Consider the following 26339-nt stretch of genomic DNA (forward strand, 5'->3'; position numbering starts at 1 on the left):
TCCTGAGTAGCTGGCGTGTGCCACCACACGTGGCTAATTTTTTGTATTTTTAGTAGAGACAGGGTTTCACCATGTTAGCTAGCCTGGTCTTGAACTCCTGGCCTTAAGTTGATCTGCCTACCTCAGCCACCCAAACCTGTCTCTTATTTATTTATTTATTTTCTTGAAAGTGTTTTTCTCTGGAAGCATATTTTAATTTCTTGCTTTGCATACCTATTGTAGGATTTTTGATTTGAGGTTACCAAGGGGATTGCAGATAACATCTTATAACACATTATTTTAGACTCATGACAACTTAACTCTGATTGCAAAAACAAGGAAGTAAAGAGAAGAGTAATAAAAACTCTACACTTTTTCTCCCCAACTTTTTTTTTTTTTTGGAGACTGAGTCTTGCTCTATGACCCAGGCTGGAGTGCAGTGGCATGATCTGGGCTTGCTGCAACCTCCCCCTTCTGGGTTCAAGCAATTCTTGTGCCTCAGCCTCCCAAGTAGCTGGGATTACGGGTTCATGCCACCACACCCCACTAATTTTCGTATTTTATTAGTAGAGATAGGGTTTCACCATGTTGGCCAGGCTGGTCTCAAACTCCTGACCTCAAGTGATCTGCCCGCCTTGGCCTCCCGAAGTGCTGGGATAACAGGCATGAGCCATCATGCCCAGCCAACTTTTTGTTGTTTCTATTTATATCTTATTGTACTGTCTGTGTCTTAAAAAGTTGTTGTAGTTGTTATTTTTGATAGGTTCATCTTTTAGTCTTCCTTTTCAAGATATGAAAAATTTACATATCACAGCTATAATCGTGTTATTATATTCTGTATTTGTCTGTGTACTTACTGTTACCAGTGAGTTTTGTAACTTCAGATGATTTCTTATTGCTTGTTAACACCCCCTTTAGATTGAAGAACTCACCTTAGCATTTTTTGCAGGACAGATCTGGCATTGACAAAATCTGTCTGCTTTTGTTTGGCAAAGTCTTTATTTCTCCTTCATGTTTGAAAGATATTTTTGGCCGGGCACAGTGGCTCACACCTGTAATCCCAACACTTTGGGAGGCCGAGACAGGTGGGTCATTTGAGGTCAGGAGTTCAAGACCAGCCTGGCCAACATGGTGAACCCTGTCTCTACTAAAAATACAAAAATTAGCCGGGTAGTAGAGGCACAAGCCTGTAATCACAGCTACTCGGGAAGCTGAGGCAGGAGAATCACTTGAGCCTGGGAGGTGTAGGTTGCAGTGAGCTGAGATCGTGCCACTGCACTCCAGTCTTTACAATAGAGTGAGACCCTGTCTCAAAAAAATAATAATAATAATAATAGAAAAATTAAAAAAAAATATTTTCACTGGATATAATATTCTAGGATAAAAGTTTTCTCCTTCAGTACTTTAAATATGTCATGCCACTCTCTCCTGGCTCATAAGGTTTCCACTAAGAAATCTGCTGCCAGACGTGTCAGAGCTCCCTTATAGTTCTTTTTTGTTTGTTTGTTTTGTTTGTTTGTTTTTGCTGTTTTTAGGATCTTTGCTTTATCTTTGACCTTTAGGAGTTTGATTATTAAGTGTCTTCAGGTAGTCTTTTTTGGGTTAAATCTGCTTGGTGTTCTATAATCTTGCACTTGAATATTGATATCTTTCTCCGGGTTTGGACAGTTCTCTGTTATTATCTCTTTGAATAAACTTTCTTTTTCTCTTTCTTTTTTCTTTTTTTTTTTTTTTCGGGACAGAGTTTCACTCTTGTTGCCCAGTCTGGAGTGCAATGGTGCAATCTCGGCTCACCACGACCTCTGCCTCCTGGGTTCAAGTGATTCTCCTGCCTCAGCCTCCCGAGTAGCTGGGATTACAGGTGTGCGCCACCACACCTGGCTAATTTTGTATTTTTAGTAGAGATGGGGTTTCTCTATGTTGGTCAGGCTGTTCTTGAACTTCTGACCTCAGGTGATCCTGCCGCCTCAGCCTCCCAAAGTGCTGGGATTACAGGCGTGAGCCACCGCACCCGGCCCCACTTTCCTTTTTTTTTTTTATTATTATTTTTTTTTTTGAGATGGAGTCTCGCTCTGTCACTTGGGCACTCAGGCTGGAGTGCAATGGCACGATCTTGGCTCACTGCAACCTCCGCCTCCCGGGTTCAAGAGATTCTTCCACCTCAGCCTCCTGAGTAGCTGGGATTACAGCACACGCCATCATGCCTGGCTAATTTTTGTAGAGATGAGGTTTCACCGTGTTGGTCAGGCTGGTCTTGAACTCCTGACCTCAGATGATCTACCTACCTCGTCCTCCCAAAGTCTTGGGATTACAGGCGTGAGCCACCACACCCTGCTAAGTAAACTTTCTATCCCAGTCTCTCTATTTCCTCTACCTCCTCTTTAAGGCCAATAACTCTTTGATTTGCCTATTTGAGGCTATTTTCTAACCCCTGTAGGTGTGCTTCATTATTGTTTATTCTTTTTTCTTTTGACTCCTCTGTGTATTTTCAAATAGCCTGTTTTGAAGCTCACTAATTCTTTCTTCTGTTTGATCAGTTCTGCTGTCCAGAGACTGATGCATTCTTCAGTTTATCAATTGAATTTTCTAGGTCCAGAATTCCTGCTTGATTCTTTGTAATTATTTCAATCTTTTTGTTAAACTTATCTGACAGGATTCCGAATTCCTTCTCTGTGTTATCTTGGATTTTGCTGTTTCCTCAAAACAGCTATTTTGAATTCTCTGTCTAAAAGGTCATATATCGCTATCATTCTGGAATTAGTCACTGGTGTCTTATTTAGTTTATTTGGTGAGGTCATGTTTTTCTGGATGGTCTTGATACTTGTGGATGTTTGTTGATGTCTAGATATTAAAGATTTAGGTATTTATTCTAATCTTCACAATTTGGACTTCATTGTACCCGTCTTTCTTGAGAAGGCTTTCCGAATATTCAAAGGGAATTGAGGGTTGTGATCTAAGTCTTTGGTCATTGCAGTCATATGTGCAGTACAAAGCAACCCAAGCCCAGTGACAGTATAACTTTTGCAGACCTGTTGCCTTGGTGATCTTGGATAAGATCCAAGAGAATTCCCTGGATTACCAGGCAGAGTCTCTTGTACCCTTCTCTTACTTTCCACCAAACAAATGGAATCACTCTGTCCATGCTGAGCTGTCTAGATTTGGGGGAGGGGTGACACAAGCACTTCCATGGCCATCACTGCTGAGAGTGTGCTGGGTCACACCTGAAGCCAGCACAGTACTGGGTCTCACCCAAGGCCTGTGGCGACCTGATATTTATTCAAGGCCCAAGAGCTTTTTAGATGGCCGGTGGTGAATTCTTCTTGGACTGTCTTTTGCTTCAGGGCAGTGGGTTCCCTTCTGGCCCAGGGGGGGTCTAGAAATGTCACCCAGGAGCTATGGCCTCGAATGGGGGCTTCAGGACTTTAGTGCTTTATTTTACTGTGGCTAAGCTGGTATCCAAGTTGCAAGATAGAGTCCTCTTTACTCTTTCCTCTCCCCTTGGAACTGTGAGCTGTGCTGCCTGGGGTTGGGGGACAGGCCTTGAGCACCTCAGCTAGTGTTTCACCGGGTTGCATGCACACTAAGCCTGCTGGCTCCAACGTCGGCCCAGTACCAGGACTTGCCCATGAATTGCAGTCCTTGTGGCCTAAACTGTCTTTCAAGTTTATTTAGTACCCTGGAGCACTTGAGCCTGCAGTGGCAGGGCTTGCTGGAACTCCGGTTCTGACTACCGAGACGAACACTTCTCCAGCTAGGACTGGTCTAAATGCTCCCTCCATGGGCACCAGCCTAATTCTGCCCTTTGTTTCTTTCCACTGTATCAGGGCAGCACTGAGTTGCAATGCAAAGCTCCATAATCACTTCCCTCTCCCTCTTCCAAGGACACAGATTCTCTGCATCATGCTGAGCTCCTAGGGGAAAGGGAAGGGGTCATGTAAGCAATTCAAGGCTGTCTTTCCCACCCTCTTCAGTGCCTCTTCCTTTATATGATGTTAAAACCAGGTACTGTGATTACTCACCTTATTTTTTGGTTCTTATGAAGGTGCTGTCTTCTGTGGATAATTGTTCAATTTGGTGTTCTTGGGGGGTGGGATTGGAGGGGACAGGGAGGGATGACAGCTAGAGGGTTCTATTTGGCCATCTTGCTCTCTTTATAGTTATTCTTCATTAAATAGAATCACCAGGGCAGGAAGGTGTCACTACTGCTTTGATTCCAGATGCCTCTAAGCTTGTAGGCCATTTGAAGACTTCCAAAGCTATAGAACAGGTTCCTTCAGGGAGTCCCCTTCCTACTCCTCTGTAATATCCATGCCACCTGAAGATAGCGGTGGGAGAGGATTCCCTCAGCTTCCTCCAGAGTGTGAAGGAGGTGCTGAGGATGGAGCTTCTGAGCCTGAATCTCTTCCAACTCAGGAGATGTCAGAGTCTGTGTTCCATGACTGGCTCCCCAGCAGTCTCCACAGATATGCTTAAATTTGGGTAGACTCAGTCATGCTGCCCAAAGCTGCATTCACTCATAGGGAGAATGAGGGACTCACAGTACTGCTGCCATGTCCCTTTGAGGTGGCCTCTGTGTGCACCTGCTGGTCCTGCAGCCCAGTCTGCTCTCTGTACACAATCGCCATGAGCAGCACGTGGGCCAAGAAATGCTCAGTGCTCAGGCCTGGCATCCAGACTTCTTTCACACGCTCATAAGGCAGCCAGCGTGTTTCCCCAGGTACCCCAGGGGCTTTGGGCACAGAGGACCACATGTCCAGAAGTCTGGGCCATTCAGATGTGTGCCATGTGGACCTCCCTCTGGAGAAGAGAGCTGGGTGCACATCTCAGGGTGTGCAATGGGCATGAGTGTGTTTGGTGAGCATGCTCAGGATGAAGATCACCCCCTCCTTTATCCCACTGCTTCCTGTAGCTTCCAAACCACCTCCTCAGAAGTGTCACCTCCAGCCACTGCTTCCTGTAGCTTGCAAACCGCCTCCTCAGAAGTGTCACCTCCAGCCACTGCTTCCTGCTCTTTCACATTTTCTTTCTTCTTCATCTGTGCTCTGTGGTTTGGCATCTGCCCCAACTGCTCTGCTGCAGTCTTGTCTACCATCCATGAATGAATGACTTCCTTTAAAAACACCGCCTTGTCTTTCCTTGGTCCTTCTTCTCCTTTTCCTTCCTTCCAAAGTTGTCACTGTGGACATCCTGCTGCCTCCTCCTCCACCCCCCATCAGGAAACTGTTCCCTCAGGCTCACCTGACCTAGCCCTTCCCAGTTTCCTTAGCACCTGGGCAGGTCCTTCTGGGTGACTCATCCCACCCTAGCAAGCAGATTTTGGAGACATACCTAAGAGCTCTCCCCTATTCTTCTGGTGAAGCGTTTTGTCTTTTCAGAGAAGTCACTGCAAGCAAGGGTGACTTGCTGATTTCAATCTTCAGCCCTGACTCCTCTTCTGAATTATAATTACTGCCTGGACATTGTGCCCTGGGGGATCGATTCACACTGAACATGAACCACAATGAACTTATTTCCCCCACCTTCTGCCCTGCCCCAAATCCTCGCCCTAGTCTCTGTGAGGAGGGCACCTCTTTCAGCCATCCAACCTCTAGAGCCAACTTTGACACTTCCATATGCTTCTTCCCCTGGAAAGGGACACCAAGTTCTGCTTTTCTTTGAAAATCCTTTAGATTTGCCTCTAGTCTCTGTCCTTGTGACCTCTGGCAATAGCTTCTGCTCTGGGCTCCCACTCCAGTGCCTCATTTCTGGACTTCAACACAATTTGTTTTATTTTATTTTTGAGACGAAGTCTCACTCTGTCACCCAGGCTGGAGTGCAGTGGTGTGATCTCGACTCACTGCAACCTCCACCTCCTGGGTTTAAGTGATTCTCCCGCCTCAGCCTCCCGAGGAGCTGCGACTATAGCCTTGCGCCACCACGCCCGGCTAATTTTTGTACCTTTTAATAGAGATGGGGTTTCACCATATTGGCCAGGCTGGTCTCAAACTCCTGACCTCGTGATCCACCCATTTCAGCCTCCCAAAGTGCGGAGATTACAGGCATGTGCCACCGCGCCCAGCCCACAATTAGTTTTCATATCACCCTCTGCTCAAAAACCTTAAGTGGCTCCTTCTGACCCAGGATGGGTCAAGTCCAGGTTCTAAAGCCCTATGTAACCTGGCTCCAACCTACCCATGTCCAACCATATTTCCCACACCCTCCCCAGATATTCCTGGAACACCTCTTCTCTTCAAGGCACTGGCCCAGGTTCTAGGGGAATCAAGGAGGAGGAAGTCTGGTCTTCTCCTTCAAGACCTTTTCAGTGAGATGGAAGCTGGAGGTGGGGCATGTAGCTACGCACAGGAACTCTAATGACAATGTAAGTGGCATTGTCACAGGCAGGTCATGTGACACGGGAGCACAGAGAAGAGGACCATTAGTTCAGACATATCGTATGTGTGGCTTGATGTGACATCCTATCAACGTGAAACATAACTGTTTCTTAAGCCATTTTGCTCACAACACATCCAATGAATTCTTGTGAGAATGTACCAAATTATTCAAAACAAATTTTTTAATAAAAAAGAAACAACAACAACAACGATTTCCCTCAAAACAGTTTTTTTTTTTTTTTTGAGATGGAGTCTCGCTGTTTCCCAGGCTGGAGTGCAGTGGTGTGATCTCAGCTCACTGCAATCTCTGCCTCCCAGGTTCAAGCTCTTCTCTTGCCTCAGTCACCTGAGTAGCTGGGATTACAGGCACCCGCCACCACGCCTGGCTAATTTTTGTATTTTTAATACGGACAGGGTTTCACCATGCTGGCCAGACTGGTCTCAAACTCCTGGACTCAGGTGATCCACCCACCTCGGCCTCCCAAAGTGTTGGGATTACAGGCGTTAGCCACCGTACCCAGCCTCGAAACAGTTTGATTTTTGAGGTAAGTTGAAAAGGGTGCCTCCTTTTCATTAATTTGGAGGGGGGGTAACAATTTGCGTGTATTTCTATTTTTGAAAAAGCTCTTTTCAAACATCCTGTTAGACCGGGCACTATGACTCATGCCTGTAATCACAACACTTTGGGAGGCCATCGCAGGAGGACTGCTTGAGCTCAGGAGTTCAAGACCAGCCTAGGCAACAAAGCAAGACCTTGTCTCTGCTAAAAATAAGAAAAATTAGCTGGGCGTGACGGTGCGTGCCTGTGGTCCCAGCTACTTGGAGGCTGAGGGTGAGAGGATCACTTGAGCCCAGGAGATCGAGGTTGGAGTGAGCTATGATAGCGCCCCTGCACTCCGGCGGTGGGCAACAGAGCAAGATTCTGTCTTAAAAAAACAAACAAAAAAACCCCACGAAAACACTTCTTGTTAGGATAGATGTGGTGGCTCCCGCCTGTGATCACAGCACTTTGGGAGGCCAAGGTTAGAGGATCGTGTGAAGTCAAGAGTTTGAGACCAGTCTGGACAACACAGCAAAACCCCAAACTATACCAAAAACAACCCCGAAACCAAAACTACTTGCTATTGGTAAAAGTACTGAATTTTTCTATGAACATCAAAGTTAAATACCTGACTGATATGAAAATGGTCTTGTCAAATGCATGAAAAAGGACTGGTTGTCTTCTGGTGAGATGAGAGTCATAGTTTTGGAGTATTTCTGTGACGTTCTCTCATTTCAAGAGCGCCGCTCAGCTGCTTCCTGTACAAACCTCCACAGAGAAATTCCAGGTGAGACCTCTGTGAACTGAGGCTTCCATGTGAATCTCTCCCTTCAGGAAAACTCCACTTCTGTGCAGTGTTCCAGCCTGTGCCTGTGGTCTTGCATTCGTGAGACTTTGTTGTGGATAAGAAGAAAAATTCTGTGGCCCTGGAACTGTTTCTGGATGGTTCCTCCATCTATTACTTTCTCATTATATTAGTGTCTGACTCGGGATCCAAGATAAACCATTTTCCCATGCCTGGTGAGAGACTATAGTACAAACCCTTGATGTTTTATTGCCATGTTATTAGAACCAGCCTCCTAATTTGCACTGTAAAATTTGAGAGAGTAAACGTATGGGTGTGTGTCTTCATGTGTGCCAAACTCACACTGTGGGCGCGCATGCAGTACACACACACATTCCTTTTGTTACCTCTTTGAACTCTGAATGAGATTTTGTGAGTGTGCACCTGGGGTAGATCCCTTAGTATTAGGTACAAACCCCAGAGCAGCCAGCCCTGGCTTTCTCCCTCACCTGAGCACCTGAGCCCAGGGAGAATAAGTAGGTAAGTTCCAGCCCCTTCCTGCCCTGAGGCGTGCAAACTCGCCTGCAACCCCTACTCCATAGCCACACATGCACTCACAGACTTAAGGGTTTGCAGAGCACATTGAGGCTCTCCTCAAAGCACATTGAGGATCCACATGGAGAGATCAAGGATGGGAGGAGTGCTGGGAGCAGTGGCTCATGCCTGTTATCCCAGCACGTTGGGACGTAGAGGTGGGAGGATCACTTGAGCCCAGGAATTAAAGACCAGCCTAGGCAGCATGGCAAAACCCGTCTATACAAAACATACAAAAATTAGCTGGGTGTGGTAGTGCATGCCTGTAGTCCTAGCTGCTTGGGAGGTTGAGATGGGAGGATCACTTGAGCCTGGGGAGGTTGAGGCAGCAGTGAGCCATGGTTACACCACTGCACTCCAGCCTGGGTGGGTGACAGAACAAGAACTGGTCTCAAAAAACAAAAAAAAGGATGGGAAAGAGCTGCCTTGAGTAATTCCCAGAGGACATTCTCTCCTTCGTTTTTTTGTTTTGTTTTGTTTTTTGTTTTTGTTTTTGTTTTTTTTGAAATGTAGTTTTGCTCTTGTCACCCAGACTGGAGTGCAATGGCTCACTGCAAGCTCCGCCTCCCGGGTTCAAACGATTCTCCTGCCTCAGCCTCCCGAGTAGCTGGGATTACGGGCATGCGCCACCATGCCCAGCTAATTTTGTATTTTTAGTGGAGATGGGGTTTCTCCATGTTGGTCAGGCTGATTTCAAACTCCTGACCTCAGGTGATCCACCTGCCTCAGCCTCCCAAAGTGCTGGGATTACAGGCGTGAGCGGCCATGCTGGCCTCTCTCCTTCATCTTTGCACTTTACTCTCCCTCTTCTCCCTCTGGCGAGACATATTTCTGTGAAGCCCTCTTTCTTATGGCACCTTTCTTCTTTTGTTATTGTTGAGACAGGGTCTTGCTCTGTCACCCAAGCTGGAGTGCAGTCGCTCATTGCAGCCTCAGCTTCCCAAGTGGCTGAGACTACAGGCATGAGCCACCATGCCTGGCTATTTTTTTATTTTTTTTTTAGAGATGGGGTCTCGCTATGTTGCCCAGGCTGGTCTTGAACTCCTGGGCTGAAGTGATCCTCCTGCCTCTGCCTTAGGATTACAGGCATGAACCACCACGCCCAGCTCTCCTATATTTCCTTGTCATCACCTTTTCTCCCTGACAGAGCTCCAGCCTCAGGTGTCCCTTTGGTGGGTGCTCCTGTTTTTCCAGGGGTCCATGTTGTGATTATGCTGAGCCAACCACACTATGTCCCTCTCCTCATAACCCAAGGCACAGGCAAGTCTGTTGGACCATCTGGCAGGAGAGAGCCAAGGTCTGGACAAGCAGCCTGGACCCCATCATTCCTTTTTTTTTTTTGATACAGGGTCTCACTCTGTCGCCCAGGCTGGAGTGCAATGTCGCAATCTTGTCTCACTGCAACCTCCCCCTCCTGGGTACAAGTGATTCTCCTGCCTCAGCCTCCCGAGTAGCTGGGACTATAGGTGCCCGCTACCATGCCTGGCTAATTTTTGTATTTTTAGTAGAGATGGGGTTTTGCCATGTCGGCCAGTCTAGTCTCAAACTCCTGACCTCAGGTGATCCACCAGCCCCGGCCTCGCAAAGTACTGGGATTACAGACCTGAGCCATGACACTCGGCCCCATCATTACTTTATTCTTACCAGCTGCACTCACTGGTACTAGCAGTTCATGATTTACCTGAGTCAATAATGATACTATAACATCAGATTCCATTGATCAAAAGAGGATCTCGTCAGTCTAGCACTCAGTGGAAAAAAAAATTGCAGAAAATCTGGAGGCTTGCCAGTGGAATAAGATTTTTAAAGGATGTGCAAAAAATCTGGGAAAAGAGGCGTGAATGACCAGGGATGGATATGAGAGGAGATTTAGGACAGCGGTAGCCTAAAATATGCCTGTGCTTGCAGAGATGCAGAAGAGGGTAAATGAGAATTTTAAAGCTGATTTAGACAGAGTTAAAGGGGAATGGGCGGTAATGAGACCTCTGCTAGAGGTATCACACGTGCCTGGGCAGCTGCGGAGGAAGACTCATGAAGGGAGTTTAAGGAGCAAAGCACCAGGACCTTTCCAACCCTGAGAGGCTGTGAGTCTATGAGGCCCATAGGTGTCCAAGGATGTGAACTATTAAGATAGTTCTAGAAATGGAAAGAACAGCTACTGAATAATCATCAGTAATTATTGCTTTTCACCTAAAATATGTAATGCAGCTTCCAAAATTACTGACTTTTGGCAGAGCACAGTGGTTCGCACCTGTAATCCCAGCACTTTAGGAGGCTGAGATGGGCAGGTCTCTCGAGCTCAGGAGTTTGAGACCAGCCTGGGCATCATAGTGGGAACTTGTCTCTACAAAGAATACAAAAATTAGCCAAACATGGTGGCACGTACCTGTAGTCCCAGCTGCTTGGAAAGCTGAGGCAGGAGGATCTTATAATTCCAAGACGCAGAAACTACAGCGAGCCGTGATCATGCCACTGCATTCCAATCTAGGCAACAGAGCGAGACCCTATCTGAAAAAAAAAAGAAACGACAAAAAACACCCAACCAAACAATTCCTGATTTTATCCCTAGGATATAGGTTATTCTCTGGGAGAAACTGGTTAGTTCAATGCACTCTATCGTTAGCAGATGATAATATTCTGCACTTAAATCACTCCTTTCATCTGTAGCTCTCAAAGAATTTTATAAGCAGTAATTAATTCTCACATGTGGCTTTGAACCTATTTTCACACTTGTCAAATGGATAGGAAACAATTTCGTACCTGGGAAAAGCCAAAATACTGCAGTGGTGTCTCCCAGGTTTCCAGAGACCCATCGGAAGAGTCAAAAACCTCTGTCACCTCTGCAGACATCTCACCTCAGAGGGACCAGATGTCCAACCGCTTGTGGATGAGAGTCTGATACTGACGTCAAATAATTAACACTTCTTCCTACCACTTATTTCTAGTCAGATCTTCTGACATTAAAGTATCAAATAGGATGTGATATTTGGGAAAAGTTTTCAGACCTCTAATCATGTATGGATTTGAGAATTAAATATCCCTTCTGCCTTTATAAAATTATAGCTCTTCTTATTTTTTTTTTTATTTTTTTTTAGATTAAGTCTCACCCTGTCGCCCAGGCTGGAGTACAGTGGCTTGATCTCGGCTCACTGCAACCTCCGCCTCCTGGGTTCGAGCAATTCTCCTGCCTCAGCCTCCCTAGTAGGTAGGATTACAGATGCATGCCACCACACACGGCTAATTTTTTATATTTTTGGTAGAGACGGGGTTTCATCATGTTGGCCAGGCTGGTCTTGAACTCCTGACCTCGTGATCCACCTGCCTCGGCCTCCCAAAATGCTGGGATTATGGGCGTAAGCCACTGTGCCCGGCCCGAGCTCTCTTATATTCTCTACTACACACAAACTCACAGACCAAACCTGAGCCGCCTGGAGGGTTCTGGGACAGGACGGGGCACTTTATGGCCTCACCATTTCCCACACCGCGTCCCACTGCCCTAGCCACAGCTACCACTTACCACTGTTAAAATAGTAATGAGGAAATACTCTGGGGTCCCAGATGAAGGAAAAAGCTTCACATTATACCCTCCCACCCCTACAGTTCTGATTTTGACACTGACATTTTAATAGTTGAAAACTAAACACGACCTGGTGCCTTCATTTCTTCTCCACTCGTTCCCTTCTTAACCCCCTGCAGTCCAGCCTCCACACTGTCCCCTCTTCTGAAGCCATTTATGAAAAGTCTTCAGTGACTTTGTCATGGAATTCCAAGAGGCATTTCTCGGGGTCATTCCATCTGAGCTCCTTCATCCTGCTGCCCACCCTGTCCCCTGGAAGGTCTCTTTTCCCTCGACGTCTGGGACGCTGAATTTCCCATTTTTCTTTCACCTCTCTGACACTTTCCCTTCTGGTTTGGAGGACTTTCCACAGGGGCCGTCGGTCCTGGGGGTCTCCGACCTGTCTTGTGGGATCAACTCCCGCCATCCTTATCTCTGACAGGGGTAGAGATATCCCTCCTGATTTCCCAGATGAAGCGCCGGAGAGATGGGGTTCATCCCACGCTTCCTTCCATTTTCTGCACCCCCGAGCTCATGGAGTTTCTTTTTCCTCTTGTAGCTGTCACCCCTTCACTGGCCAGCATTGTTAGTTCAGGCCCCTACAAGCAGAGTATTTTCCCCCAAACTCTTCTGTTCATGCGCATTAACTAAATATGTTTGCATGTGCTCCCCCAGGTTTTAAAGTGTGTTTATTTGAGACATATTCCACTCTCCCAATTTTTGATTGTTTACACATTATATACTCTTTTTTTTTGAGACGGAATCTAGTTCTATTGCCCAGGCTGGAGTGCAGTGGCATGATCTCAGCTCACTGCAACCTCTGCCTCCTGGGTTCAAGCAATTCTCCAGCCTCAGCCTCCTGAGTAGCTGGGACTACAAGCACACACCACCACGCCCAGGTAATTTTTTTATTTGTTCGTTTGTATTTTTAGTAGAGACGGGGTTTCACCATGTTGGCCAGGCTGGTCTCAAACTCCAGACTTCAAGTGATCTGCCCACCTCGGCCCCACAACGTGCTGGGATGACAGGCATGAGCCACCGTGCCCAGTCTCATATACTCTTTCTGTTAAACTAATGTGTTCATTTATTAGGTTGCTCCAAGAGTAATTGCCGTTTTTACCAATAAAGGAATGGCGAAAACAGCAATCACTTTTACATCCACCTAATAAATATGTAAAATAAAAACTCAAAAAGTTGAGATTTTTAAAAGTAAAAACAAATCAAAATTCTTTTTTTTTTTTTTTTTTTTTTTGAGAAGGAGCCTCTCTCTGCTGTCCAGGCTGGAGTACAGTGGCGCAATCTTGGCTCACTGCAACCTCCGCCTCCCAGACTCAAGTGATTCTTCTGCCTCAGCCTCCCGAGTAGCTGGGACCACAGGCACATGCCACCACACCTGGCTAATTTTTGTATTTTTAGTAGAGACAGGGTTTTACCATGTTAGCCAGGCTGGTCTCGAACTCCTGACCTCAAGTGGTCTGCCTACCTCGGCCTCCCAAAGTGCTGGGATTAGAGGCACGAGCCACCGCACCTGGCCCAAATCAAAATTCTGATATCTTCTTCCCATATCCCAGTGGGTGACCTTGAGCAGAGCTGGGAGGACACACCCATCAGTGAGCCCAGGGACCCAGAGGTCAGCAGCATCCTGAAGGCTTTGTCCACTGCCAGGCTGGCGCTCCTCCTTCCTACAGAGTGCAGCCTCTGTGCTCATCCCTATAAAACACTGGCTTCTTTTCCTTCCTTCTTCTGAGACCTCTGATCTCTGGGCTTTCCAGTAGAGAACAGGCAGTCCCAGCTGACCTTCAGGGAACTCCACATCCCATCACGACTTCTGTTCCAGCCTTTGCTCCCTTCAACACCCCACCTGTCCTCTCCAGGTCCTGGGCCTCTGCCTGGCTCAAGGTAAGCCTAGCTCACCTCTGCCCCGCCTTCCCTGTTCACGCCATCACGTTGTTCTCTCCTTCCTCACAGCTCTGTCCAATCTTTTGGCACCTGGCCACCCACTGTTACTTGACACTCTCACTCAAGCCATCTGCTCGCCTGACTGGATTCCGATCTCCAAGAGCACACAGTCCAGGTTCCTTCTGCATAGACTTTGAACCTGTCCTCTGTCCCTGCCACGCTCCTCAGTCCCCCTCTCAGGACGGCACCATCATGAGAGCGGCCTGAGCCCTCTTGGTGGCTGTGTTTGAACGGAGACAGCTGTGGGGGCCACAGAAGCTCTGACACAGTCCGATGTGCTGATCACACATGTACACGTGGACTTTACACGTTTGTGGCAGCTTAACACTGCTAAATTCTTAAACCTACTCAAGCTCAGCTTCTTGCAAATACAATTTCCCAGAAGTTGGTAATATAGTCTCCTAAAGATTTAACAGAAGAAAAGTTGGCTACTTATTGAAAAGTATGCTTTTGACTGCCAACTCGGATTATTTTAAATTAATGTTAATGCATGCAAGATTTGCTCAAAGCATCCATCTCTTTAGTGCCCGATGGGGCTCAGGGCATGTGTGTAAATCATTCAGATGACAATTTCCTGGATTGAGTGCTTGGCATTTACCTACCACGAATCAATGCGCTTATTCACAGATGGCAGCATGGGGACACTGAGGATGACTGGAGATGTTGGACACTTGGGAGCAGAATGACTCTGAAACAGTCAAGAGACAGCAAGCCTGGAGCTTCTTCCAGATCTTCTTGAATTCTCCTTTAAAACTCACTAGCAAATGCTGACCTGGGAATTTGAAAACAGCACACTAAAATGAAGATATCAACTCACTTCCTGGACTTTAAACTTTATGGCTCTGTGGCTGGAATGCAGCCATCCAGTTCTTCAAGGTGCTTCCACGGGGACCATACCGTTACTGGGGTGAATAACCTTCAAGACCCCTTAGTGGGAACACACTCTTGTTTGTGAAACGAATGGTTACAGATTGCAAATGAATTTCTTGGTATACTTTAGGAGGGTATTGTCCAAGAAATTGAGCTGTTTAATTTTTTTTCTTTTTTTTTTTTTGAGACAGAGTTTGGCTCTTTTCGCCCAGGCTGGAGTGCAATGGCACCATCTCGGCTCACTGCAACCTCTGCCTCCCAGGTTCAAGTGATTCTCCTGCCTCAGCCTCCTGAGTAGCTGGGATTACAGGTGTTAGCCACCACGCCTGACTAAGTTTTATATTTTTAGTAGAGATGGGGTTTCACTGTGTTTGTCAGTCTGGTCTTGAACTCCTGACCTCAGGTGATCTGCCTCCCTTGGTCTCCCAAAGTGCTGGGATTGCAGGCATGAGCCACTGTGTGTGGCCTGAGTTGTTTAATATTTAAACTACATGTTTTTCTTGTGGTAAACTTGGCAGACTTGGTGAATGTTATAATTGTGTTCAGAGTCCAAAAGTCATTCCATAGCATATATTTCAGGTATAATGATGGCTCAGTGTCCTGAACCAAGATTATCTTGGTGGCTGAGGGTAATACCTGATACTGTGGGTAGCAGGTCACACTCTCTGCAGGTTCCCATTGGGTCGGGTGATGCTTTTCAGATTAACGGTTAAGTGCAACTATCTTAGTGAGGGTTCATTGTTGAAGTTTCTCTTTGTTTCTTTATGCTTTTTAAAGTAACTTACCTGAATCTCTTACATTGATTGCAAAGGGCCAAGTTTGAGACAGTGACAGACTTAAGAGAAGGCCAAAGCTATCTACAAAAAGCTTTGCTAGCTAAATATGTCTTTGAGATTGTCGATCCTGTTATTCTTACAAGAGGCCCACAGAAAAAGGAAGAAAGAAGGAAAGAAAAGAAAGAAAGGAGGGATGGAGGATAGAAGGAGACAGGGAGGAAGAAAGAAAGAGGGCCGGGCGTGGTGGCTCACGCCTGTAGTCCCAGCACTTTGGGAGGCCAAGGTGGGCAGATCACGAGGTCAGGGGTTTGAGACCAACCTGGTCAACATGGTGAAACCCCGTCTCTACTAAAAATACAAAACTTAGCCAGGCGTGGTGGCACACGCCTGTAATCCCAGTTACTTGGGGGGCTGAGGCAGGAGAATCACTTGAACCTGGGAGGCAGAAGTTGCAGCGAGTCAAGATGAAGCCATTGCACTCCAGCTTGGGTGACAGAGCAAGACTCTGACTCAAAACAAAACAAAACAAACAAAAAACCACACAAAATGAAAGAGAAAGAAAGAAAGAAAGAAAGAAAGAAAGAAAGAAAGAAAGAAAGAAAGGAAGGAAGGAAGGAAGGAAGGAAGGAAGGAAGGAAGGAAGGAAGGAAGGAAGGAAGGAAGGAGGGAGGGAAGGGAGGGAAGAAAGAAAAAGAAAGAAGGAAAGAAAGAAAGAGAAGGAAGGAAGGAAGGAAGGAAGGAAGGAAGGAAGGAAGGGAGGGAGGGAGGGAGGGCGGGCGGGCGGGAGGGAGGGAGGGAGAGGAGAAAGGGGAGAAAGGGGAGAAAGGGGAGAAAGGAAGGGAAGAAAAGTCAATCTCCCAGAAAATCCCATCTGGTTTTCTAGCGGCTTCTCTAAGCAAGGCTTAGCTCAGCACAACCTTCCCTTCCAGCCCCACCTCCCACTGTGGCCATTGGCAGGGGCTGTTGGGACCACCACAGAGGGCACATAGGGAAGGGGGTGCAAGTGCTGGCCTTCTTGTTTCTCCTGAACTTTTGCTAAGGCCTGTATGGGGAATACCCCTGTTGGTTGCCAAGCTAAGCATTTTCACAGGCTGAGTCACATAGACAGAGCTTTACTTTGTGAATATGAAACAGGGAAATAAAGGAACAAAACACCAATCCTGAAGGGCAATGACATGATCATTGCTAAGAGCCATTGAATGAACTCAGGATGACTCTCAACCTCGCTCTTCTGTGGTTCTTTTTGCATAAGTATAATGTGAACTTCTAATGAGTGGGTTAATATTATTCCCTCCTCTCTGTTTTCTTTAAAGCCTGCTTTGAAGCATAATGGTGTAAACCAGTAAGAAGTTTGGAAAGCCTGTGCTTGTCATTGGAGTTTAATTAAAATACACCGAGCCTTACAGAAACTTGTGGTTTTGAGTAATGAAAAACTGGGAATTCAGAAGTATAGACTGATCCTAGACAGAAAGGCCCAATTTCCTCTAAAGCATTGGACTTCTTGCCTTCCATTTCTGTGTAGACTTGTAGTTGACTCATTCTTAAACATACAAATGATCACTCTTCCAATAAAGGATTGATCAATGTTATAATGGCAAGAATTTGACATTTACCTCCACAGAAGCATTATCCAGATGTTCACACTATTTCATTTTATTTGTATTTAATTCATTTATAAACATTTATCCTAGACCGATTATGCGCAAAGCAAGTGTGGGTGCTAGGGATACAGTTGTGAGCAAAACTAGACCACTCGCAACCTCCGCCTCCTGGGTTCAAGTGATTGCCCTGCCTCAGTCTCCCAAGTAGCTGGGACTACAGGTGCCCGCCACCATGCCCAGTAATTTTTTGTGTTTTTAGTAGAGAGGGAGTTTCACCGTGTTAGCCAGGATGGTCTCAATCTTCTGACCCTCGTGATCCGCCCGCCTCGGCCTCTCAAAGTGCTGGGATTACAGATGTGAGCCACCGCGCCCAGCCCTTTTTTTTTTTTTTTTTTTTGAGACAAGTCTCACTCTGTCACCCAGGCTGGAGTGCAGTGGCCCGATCTCTGCTCACTGCAACCTCTGCTGCCTGGGTTCAAGAGATTCACCCGCCTCAGCCTCCTGAGTAGCTGGAATTACAGGCACGCACCACTACACCCTGCTAATTTTTTATTTTTAGTAGAAATGGGGTTTTGACATGTTCTCGAACTCCTGACCTCAAGTGATCTGCCTGCCTCAGCCTCCCAAAGTGCTGGGATTACAGGCATGAGCCACTGCGCCTAGCCTCTAGTGTCATGTTAAGAGTTTGGCATTTATGGCCGGGCGCAGTGGCTCAAGCCTGTAATCCCAGCACTTTGGGAGGCCGAGACGGGCGGATCACAAGGTCAGGAGATCGAGACCATTCTGGCTAACATGGTGAAACTCTGTCTCTACTAAAAAATACAAAAAACTAGCCGGGCGAGGTGGCAGGCGCCTGTAGTTCCAGCTACTCAGGAGGCTGAGGCAGGAGAATGGCGTGAACCCCGGAGGCGGAGCTTGCAGGGAGCTGAGATCCGGCCACTGCACTCCAGCCTGGGTGACAGCGAGACTCTGTCTCAAAAAAAAAAAAAAAAAGAGTTTGGCATTTAGCTTGGTCTTGAGAAATGAACCTGACTTTAACAAAGCATGATATATTTAAGAAAAATAAATGATTTGAATACAGCACTTGTCACCTGCATGCCATTATTTATAATCATGTATATATTATTCTAGTAGCGACGATGCAGAAGTATTCTTCAAAGCATAATACACATGATACTCACACGTGTCAGACTGTATTTCAGCAGCTCCGCCTATCCGTCAGTAGTGCTTTCCACTCCTGTTCCTGGGAGGTGGGTTTGGGTAGAGGAGAGACGCTTTAAGACCCTGTTTCTCAACATTCACTTTCTGCATCCAAATCACCTGGATGTGTTTGTTAAGATTCAGATTCTTTACCCTTACTTCAGAACCACAGAATTACAGTCTCAGGAGGTGGGGCCAGAAATATGCATTTTCTGTTTATCTGAGACAAGGTCTCGCTCTGTCGCCCAGGCTAGAGTGCAGTGGCGCAATCTGGGCTCACTGCAACCTCTGCCTCCTGGGTTTAAGCAATTCTTGTGCCTCAGCATTCTGAGTAACTGGGATTGCACGTGCCCACCACCACACCTGGCCAGAATTATGCATTTTTAACAAGCATTCCGGCTGGGCATGGTGGCTCACACCTGTAATCCCAGCACTTTGGGAGGCCGAGGCAGGCGGATCACTTGAGGTCAGGAGTTCGAGACCAGCCTGGCCAATATGTGAAACCCCATCTCTACTAAAAATACAAAAATTAGCTGGGCATGGTAGCAGATGCCTGTAATCCCAGCTACTTGGGAGGCTGAGGCAGGAAAATCTCTTGAACCCAAGAGGCAGAGGTTGCAGTGAGCCAAGATCGCACCACTGCACTCTAGCCTGGCCCACAGAGTGAGACTCCGTTAAAAAAAAAAGACATAAGGAAGAGAAACAGCATGGAAAACCTGTCTCACACCTAGTATGGGAGGCCTTCCAATACTAACTAAAGGTCTCGCCATGTTAAACAAGCGCAGAGTCTGACGAGCTCTTCTTTGGGGGGAAAAAATGTCTGCATCATTTTTGTGGAGATTCATCTTCAAATCTTAACTAAAAATCCATTCAAATCATGTGAGATGAACAATTGTTTGGCAAAGCAACCTTATGTTAGAGCTCTTTCCTGAATATGGATTTGATCGCGAAGATAAATCCAAATGCTAAAATCCAAGATAGAGGTGGAAGCTGACACATCCAGGTAATCGCTTTAAAATATTTAAACCATATCAATGGAACAAGAAGAATTTTTGGAAAGATAATAACCCTTTCATGAATTTTGTTATTAAAAACCCTCCAGTGTGATTAGGGGAAAAAATTAATTTGAAATGTTCTTTTTAAAAATTTTATTTTTATTTAAAAAAATATTTTGTAGAAACGAAGGCTGGGTGCGGTGGCTCATGCCTGTAATCCCAGCACTTTGGGAGGCTGAGGCAGGCCGATCACTTGAGGTCAGGAGTTTGAAACCAGCCTGGCCAACATGGTGAAACCCCGTCTCTACTAAAAAGAGTACAAAAATTAGCTGGGCATGGTGGTGCGTCTCTGTAATTCTAGCTACTAGGGAGGCTGAGGCAGGAGAATCGCTGGAGCCCAGGAGGCAGAGGTTGCAGTGAGCCGAGATCACGCCACTACACTCCAGCCTGAACGACAGAGTGAGACTCCATCTCAAAAAAAAAAAAAAAATTGTAGAAACAAGGTCTCGCTGTGTTGCCTAGGCTGGTCTCAAGCTCTTGGGCTCAAGTGATCCTCCTGCCTACTCGTCCTAAAATATTGGCATTACAAGTGTGAGCCACGGAACACAGCCTGAAATACTCTTTTATTTATTTATTTATTTTTGAGATGGAGTCTCACTCTGTCACCCAGGCTGGAGTGCAGTGGCTCAATCTCAGCTCATTGCAACCTCCACCTCCCTGCTTCAAGCAATTCCCCTGCCTCAGCCTCCCGAGTAGCTGGGATTACAGGTGCACGCCACCATGCCTGGCTAATTTTTTTGTACTTTTTTTTTTTTTTTTTTTTTTTTTTTAGTAGAGACGGGATTTCACCATGTTGGCCAGGCTGGTCTCGAACTCCTGTCCTCAGGCGATCCACCCGTCTCAGCTTCCCAAAGTGCTGGGATTACAGGCATAAGCCACCACACCCGGCCTGAAATACTCTTTGGGTAAGATTTGCCCTTCAAAAATTTAGGTTTGAGATTTAGCAATCAGATATGGCTTTTTTTTTTTTTTTTTGGCTTTTATGTTTTTAAAATGTTTTCTACATCATCCTTTCAGGAGGAGGAGCCTAGAAAACGCTGTGAATGAACTATTTCGGAGAAAATGTAGATTTTAGTAGAGGGAAAACCACATGAAGTCAGGGTGTTGGTACATTTTCACATTCTCAACACTCAGCCCTGTCCCGAAATATACTGCACACTCCTAAGTGCTGAATAAATGAATTGATAAATAAACAAATGGCCGAGTGCAGTGGCTCACACCTGTAATCCCAGCACTTTGGGAGCCTGAGGTGGGCAGATCACCTGAGGTCAGTAGTTCGAGACTAGCCTGGCCAACACGGTGAAACCCTGTCTCTACCAAAAATACAAAAGTTAGATGGGCATGGTGGTGTGCACCTGTAGTCCCAGCTACTTGGGAGGCTGAGGCAAGAGAATCACTTCAACCCAGGAGACGGAGGTTGCCGTAAGCTGAGATCACACCAGTGCACTCCCCCTGGGTGACAGAGTGAGAAGTCCATCTCAAAATAAATAAATACATAAAAATAAATAAATGCCTTAAAGATGATGGACTCAATCACTATGTAACAGAAGAAAGAAGAACATTATTCAACAGAAGGAAGAAGATAAGAAAAAATAATTAAAACTAGAGTTTAAAGACATAATTTACCAAAGACATGTTTCTGTTTTGCTACTCTTATTTCTTCTTTCCTTCTACCTCTAAACTGGTAGACAATGTTTGTGTAATATTTGGGAGGGTGGCACAGAGAAGAAAGAATAAAAGCACTGGCTCGCATTGCAGGTACCTGCTTAACATGTCTGTGTCAACAAAGTTAGGTGGTATGAGTTGCATGATTTTTTTTTTTTTTTTTTTTTTTTTTTTTGAGACAGAGTTTTACTCCGGTCACCCAGGCTGGAGTGAAATGGCCTAATCTCGGCTCACTGCAACCTCTGCCTCCTGAGGTGAGGCCCCTCCAGGGTTCAAGTGATTCCCCTGCCTTAGCCTCCTGAGTAGCTCGGATTACAGGCGCCCGCCACCACACCCAGCTAATCTTTGTATTTTTAGTTTAGACAGGTTTTCACCATGTTGGCCAGGCTGGTCTCGAACTCCTGACCTAAGGTGATCCACCCGCCTCAGCCTCCCAAAGTGCTGGGAGTACAGGCATGAGCCACTGCGCCCAGTCAAGTTCCATGATTTTTTTAAGCTGAAAAGCTACTTACAGATCATTGAGACAAGCCCTGCATTTTGCAGATGAGGAAAGCAGAAATTAGAACAGTCCAATGACCTGAGGAAGGTCCTTGGCACAGCCAGCTGAACATTGAACGGGTATATCATATCATTGTTTATTGCCTTTTAGGGGCAGAGACTGTATGTTGCTAAGTAAAATTAATCATAGACCTGCCTGATATCAGCCTCCCAACCCCAAACACTGAATCGGGTTTGGTTGGTTTGACCAACTGATGGATTGTCTTTGCACTGATTTTGACAAGAACACTGAAAATAATGTTCTTAAACTTTATTTTGTACTATAATGACAGGGGGGAATGCTTGGTTTTTGGTTTTTTTAAACAAAGTCTCTGTCTGTCACCCAGGCTGGAGTGCAGTGGCGTGATCTCAGCTCTCTGCAACCTCCGCCTCCCAGGTTCAAGCGATTCTCCTGCCTCAGCCTCCCCAGTCGCTGGGATTACGGGCGTGAGCCACCACACCCGGCTGTTTCTCTTCCTTATGTCTAAAAGGATCCGTCTGGTCTTCTACATGCATTTCTCCATCACTAGAACCTTCCAAACAAACCTGTTTTTTATTTCATTATCTGCATAGAGTACCACCCAAAGAATTTGGAGTGCAAGTTTAACAGTGAGCTAAACCACACGTGTGACTCTAGGAGAAGGAGGGAATGTCTCCTGTCCAAAGGGGCAGCTTGAAACATTTTTCACAGACGGTTGGCAGAAATGTGAACTAATAATTACTTCATAAGACAAACTGTTGTGTCCGTGAGGACGAAATGCCAGTGCTAGAACGCGATGCAACGTGCAGCTTCTCCGACTGTGGAGACTGTACGAGCTACACAAGAGCCTTCTTATGGCACGCCGTGGCTTTCCTTATTGCACTTATTTCCTGTTTCTGATCTCAGGCCTTTCAGAAAATTTCCTGTGAAATGGAAATCCTGACTGCTTTTTTCTGGTGCATTCTTCACATGGTAAATGGCTAATTTCACGTAATTATGAAAGCTTTTCACAAAGAGACTAACTAGATGGCTGAGAAAGTATAAAAACCAATGTGTGGGAGATATATTGGTATTCAGGACACAGTTGCATTTAATTTTTATAAATGGTTCCAATTTCCACAGAGAAATTTGGGAATTCCAGGACACAGCACGATACAGTGCAACTTTTTTAATAGGCCATTTTAAGGACTTTATTTATTTTTAATATGCAGTGCAATTTTTGAAAGCCCATACAGGCCAGTTTATTTTAAAATTGAAAAATCACCTCCTTTCAAAACCCTCGTGAATTCTCAGAGTTTTATATATATAGTAAATTACATCATATAAAGTCTACGTATAATTTTGGAAAATTTGAAAAATTTGATACTTAAACATTAATGATGTTAACATTTTTAAAAGGTATGCTTGTTATAGGCCTGGGGAATCTAGTAAGTGCCTTACGTGTGTTAGCTTAGTAACTCTGGTTTTTGTTTTTTTTTTTTTTGAGACAGGGTCTCCCTCTGTCATCCATCTGTCACCCAGACTGGAGTGCAGTGCTGTGATCACAGCTTACTGCAGCCTTAACCTCCCTGGGCTCAGGTGATCCTCCCACCTCAGCCTCCCAAGTAGCTGTGACTACAGGCATGTGCCACCATGCCTGGATAAGCATTTTTAAAATTTTTATACATCCGGGCATGGCGGCTCACACCTGTGATCCTAGCACTTTGGGAGGCCGAGACGGGCAAATCACTTGAGGTCAGGAGTTCAAGACCAGTCTGGCCAACATGGTAAAACCCCATCTCTACCAAAAATATAAAAAATTATCTGGGTGTGGTGGCACACACCTGTAATCCCAGCTACTTGGGAGGCTGAGGCAGGAGAATCACTTGAACCTGGTAGGTGGAGGTTACACTGAGCTGAGATCATGCCACTGCACTCCAGCCTGGGCAACAGAGTGAGACAGAGTGAGACTCCATCTCAAAATAAATAAATAAATAAAAATTAATTAATTAATTAATTAATTTTATATACAGACTGGGTCTCACTGTGTTGCCCAGGCTGGTCTTGAACTCCTGGGCTAAAGCAATCCACCCACCTTGGCCTCCCAAGTGCTGGGATTACAGCATGAGCCGCTGTGTCAGACCAATACCTCTTTACAGCAACCCCATGAGGTAGCTACTATCCCCACTTTACACATAAGGAAGCTGTGGCCACCAGAATGCTAATAGTTGTCCAAAATCAAACAGCTAGAAAGTAATGGAAGCAGGATTCCCATACTTTCATTGTGATTCCAGAGCTCATAATCTCACTGAGTTTGTGCTGTGTGGCCTCACTACAAATTATAAAAAACAGCTACCTTAATTAACGATGGACTATGCACCTGAGGACAGGGTTTCACATAATAGGGTCCATGTACTTATTTTGATTAGCACTTATATGGAACCTTACCCACACACTCTGGAGTTTCCTTAGCAGGACATTTGCAGAGAAGCTAAAGGGTGGCTGTTTGTTTGTCCTGTTATTCTCTGGAACTCTCTGCTCCTCATGTTGGTCCCTAGCATCTAATTTCCTTGTGACTGCCTTCCCACCATCATTGAATCAACAGCCATATTTATCCCTTTCGTTTAAATAATGGCTATACATTTTTGGAGTAATCAGAAAACAAAGCTGCATGAAGTAAGAGAACATAAAGAAGGTATTATTATTATTATTATCATCATCATCATTATTATTATTATTTTGAGACAGAGTTTCAATCTTGTTGCCCAGGCTGGAGTGCAATGGTACAATCTCGGCTCACTGCAGCCTCTGCTCCCGGGTTCATGTGATTCTTCTACCTCAGCCTCCCAAGTAGCTGGTATTACAGGCATGCGCCACCACGCCTGGCTAGTTTTTGTATTTTTAGTAGAGATGGGTTTCACCATATTGGTCAGGCTGATCTTCATCTCCTGACCTCAGGTGATCCACCCGCCTCAGCCTCCCAAAGTGCTGGGATTACAGGTGTGAGGCACCTTGCCTGGCTAAAAAAGGTATTATGATGGAAATTGCATTGCAGAGTTAAGCTTTCAAATTCAAAATAATTTTCCGTTTTCCTTTCGATGGAGGCCCTGATGCAAGGTGATAGTTTACAAAGTATCCGTAAGTCTTTCCGAATGGCTGTAGCTGTCTGACAGCCACCGGGCTGATGGAAAAGGGACTGGAGGACTCCAAACCCCTGGGCTGGGCTCGTTTGCTTTCCTCTTGGATGATAGGGTGCTAACTATCAGGTTTAGCCACTCCTCAGCCTGGCCCCCGCAATGTCTGAGGTGGGATCAGCCTCATAGGAATCATGCTTTAGACTGGAACATTCTTTAAGGCAGGAACGGTGTCTTTGTGTTTTCAGGGACATGCACTGTGCCCTGCACAGAGTACACACGTAGGAGTTGGTGCATGAAGGAATTAAGGAATGTGTGCTGTTGAAGCATGTGGCAGATGCCATGATTCTCAATCTCACACTATTTTCGTGAAAATGTTGCAGTAGAAGAATGTTTCAGCTCATAGGTTTGGAACTCATGAGCCAAACTTTGAAACAGAGCCTCAGTGAAAGAATGTGAAACTTAGGAGGTTTCCAAGAAAGATTTCTCTGCACAAATAAATTGAAAACATTGCTTGAACAGTAGTCTTTCTTGTGTTCCGCCAAGTACCAAATTCCTGGTACTTTAAGTGGACCCTAGTCTGTGGAATTTCCAAACCCAAGAGCCACGCGGAGGTGTGGGCCAAATTAAGTAAACCGTAGTACCTGCTCATAAATATGTCTGAAATAAATATCAAAATATACTGAGACAATGTGTGGCAACTTCAACAAGTGGTGTGCCAAAGGCAATCCTGACACCTACCGCATAGATGGATCTCACTTGTTTTTGAACTTAAAATGGACTCACCTAGTACATCCTATTTTATCTCTAGCTTCATTCTCTCACCATTATGTTCGGAAGATTCACACAGGAGTTTGTCCATTTTCTATGCTGTATACTGATCCACGATGTGAATATACCACAGTTTATGCATTTATTCTACTGTCGAGGGCCATTTGGGTTGTTTCTTGTTTGGGCTATTGCCAATAATGATGTTGCCCAACATCCTTCTACATTCTCAGTGTGCTTCTGTTGGGCGTGCACACTGCAGTAGAATTGCTGGGTGACAGAGAGTACATTTGTTCAATTCAGTTGGTTATAACGTTGAAGCCATTTTTTTGTTTAAGAAGAAAATTACTGTTTTACTATAATAGCGTACCTCCTAATCACATGTCAAAGTGGTCCCTGTCATTTTGTTTTTCAAACATGGTAAGTGGGTAAGTGGTGTGACAGATCTTTGCATGATGGATATTGTCTGTGCTGCAATGAAAATGTATTTGTGAGTTTTTTTTTTTTTTGGCGATGAAAATTTATAAAGGCAGGGTGCAGTGGCACACACTTACAGTTCCAGCTACTCAGGAGGTTGAGGCAGGAGGATTGCGTGGGCCAAGGAGTTTGAGACCAGCCTGGGCACCACAGCAAAACCTCATCTCTAAAATGAAAGAAACCACCATTGTAATCCCAGCACTTTGGGAGACCAAGAGAGGTGGATCACCTGAGGTCAGGAGTTCAAGACCATTCTGGCCAACATGGTGAAACCCCATCTCTACTAAAACTACAAAAATTAGCCGGGCATGGTGGTGCGTGCCTGTAATCCCAGCTACTCAGGAGGCTGAGACAGAATTGCTTGAACTCAGGAGGCAGAGGTTGCAGTGAGCCAAGATCATGCCACTTCACTCCAGCCTGGGCAACAGAGCCAGACTCCATCTAAAAAAGAGAAGAGAAGAGAAGAAAAAAAGAAACTATCATGGTCCATGAGGCATTTAAAAGATCACGTCA

The 26339-nt window shown here is 45.6% G+C and overlaps 1 protein-coding gene across 5 annotated transcripts in view; it reads left to right on the forward strand.

Annotated features, from left to right (window-relative positions):
* The window catches only part of SCAF8 (SR-related CTD associated factor 8), a 227423-nt gene extending 212492 nt beyond the window's left edge, over nucleotides 1–14931 (forward strand). For 2 of the 5 annotated variants that reach the window (XR_013416254.1, XR_013416258.1), the window contains one exon: nucleotides 14412–14931. The gene's annotated coding sequence lies outside the window, so the exon portion shown is untranslated. Of the gene's footprint in view, nucleotides 1–6764; nucleotides 6871–14411 lie in introns of those variants that run through there. The other 3 variants (XR_013416255.1, XR_013416260.1, XR_013416257.1) reach the window with 2 other exon arrangements.
* The last annotated feature ends 11408 nt before the right edge of the window (nucleotides 14932–26339 follow it).

The sequence above is a fragment of the Macaca mulatta genome, chromosome 4 (assembly GCF_049350105.2).
Source record: "Macaca mulatta isolate MMU2019108-1 chromosome 4, T2T-MMU8v2.0, whole genome shotgun sequence".
In the NCBI taxonomy this organism is placed as follows: domain Eukaryota; kingdom Metazoa; phylum Chordata; class Mammalia; order Primates; family Cercopithecidae; genus Macaca; species Macaca mulatta.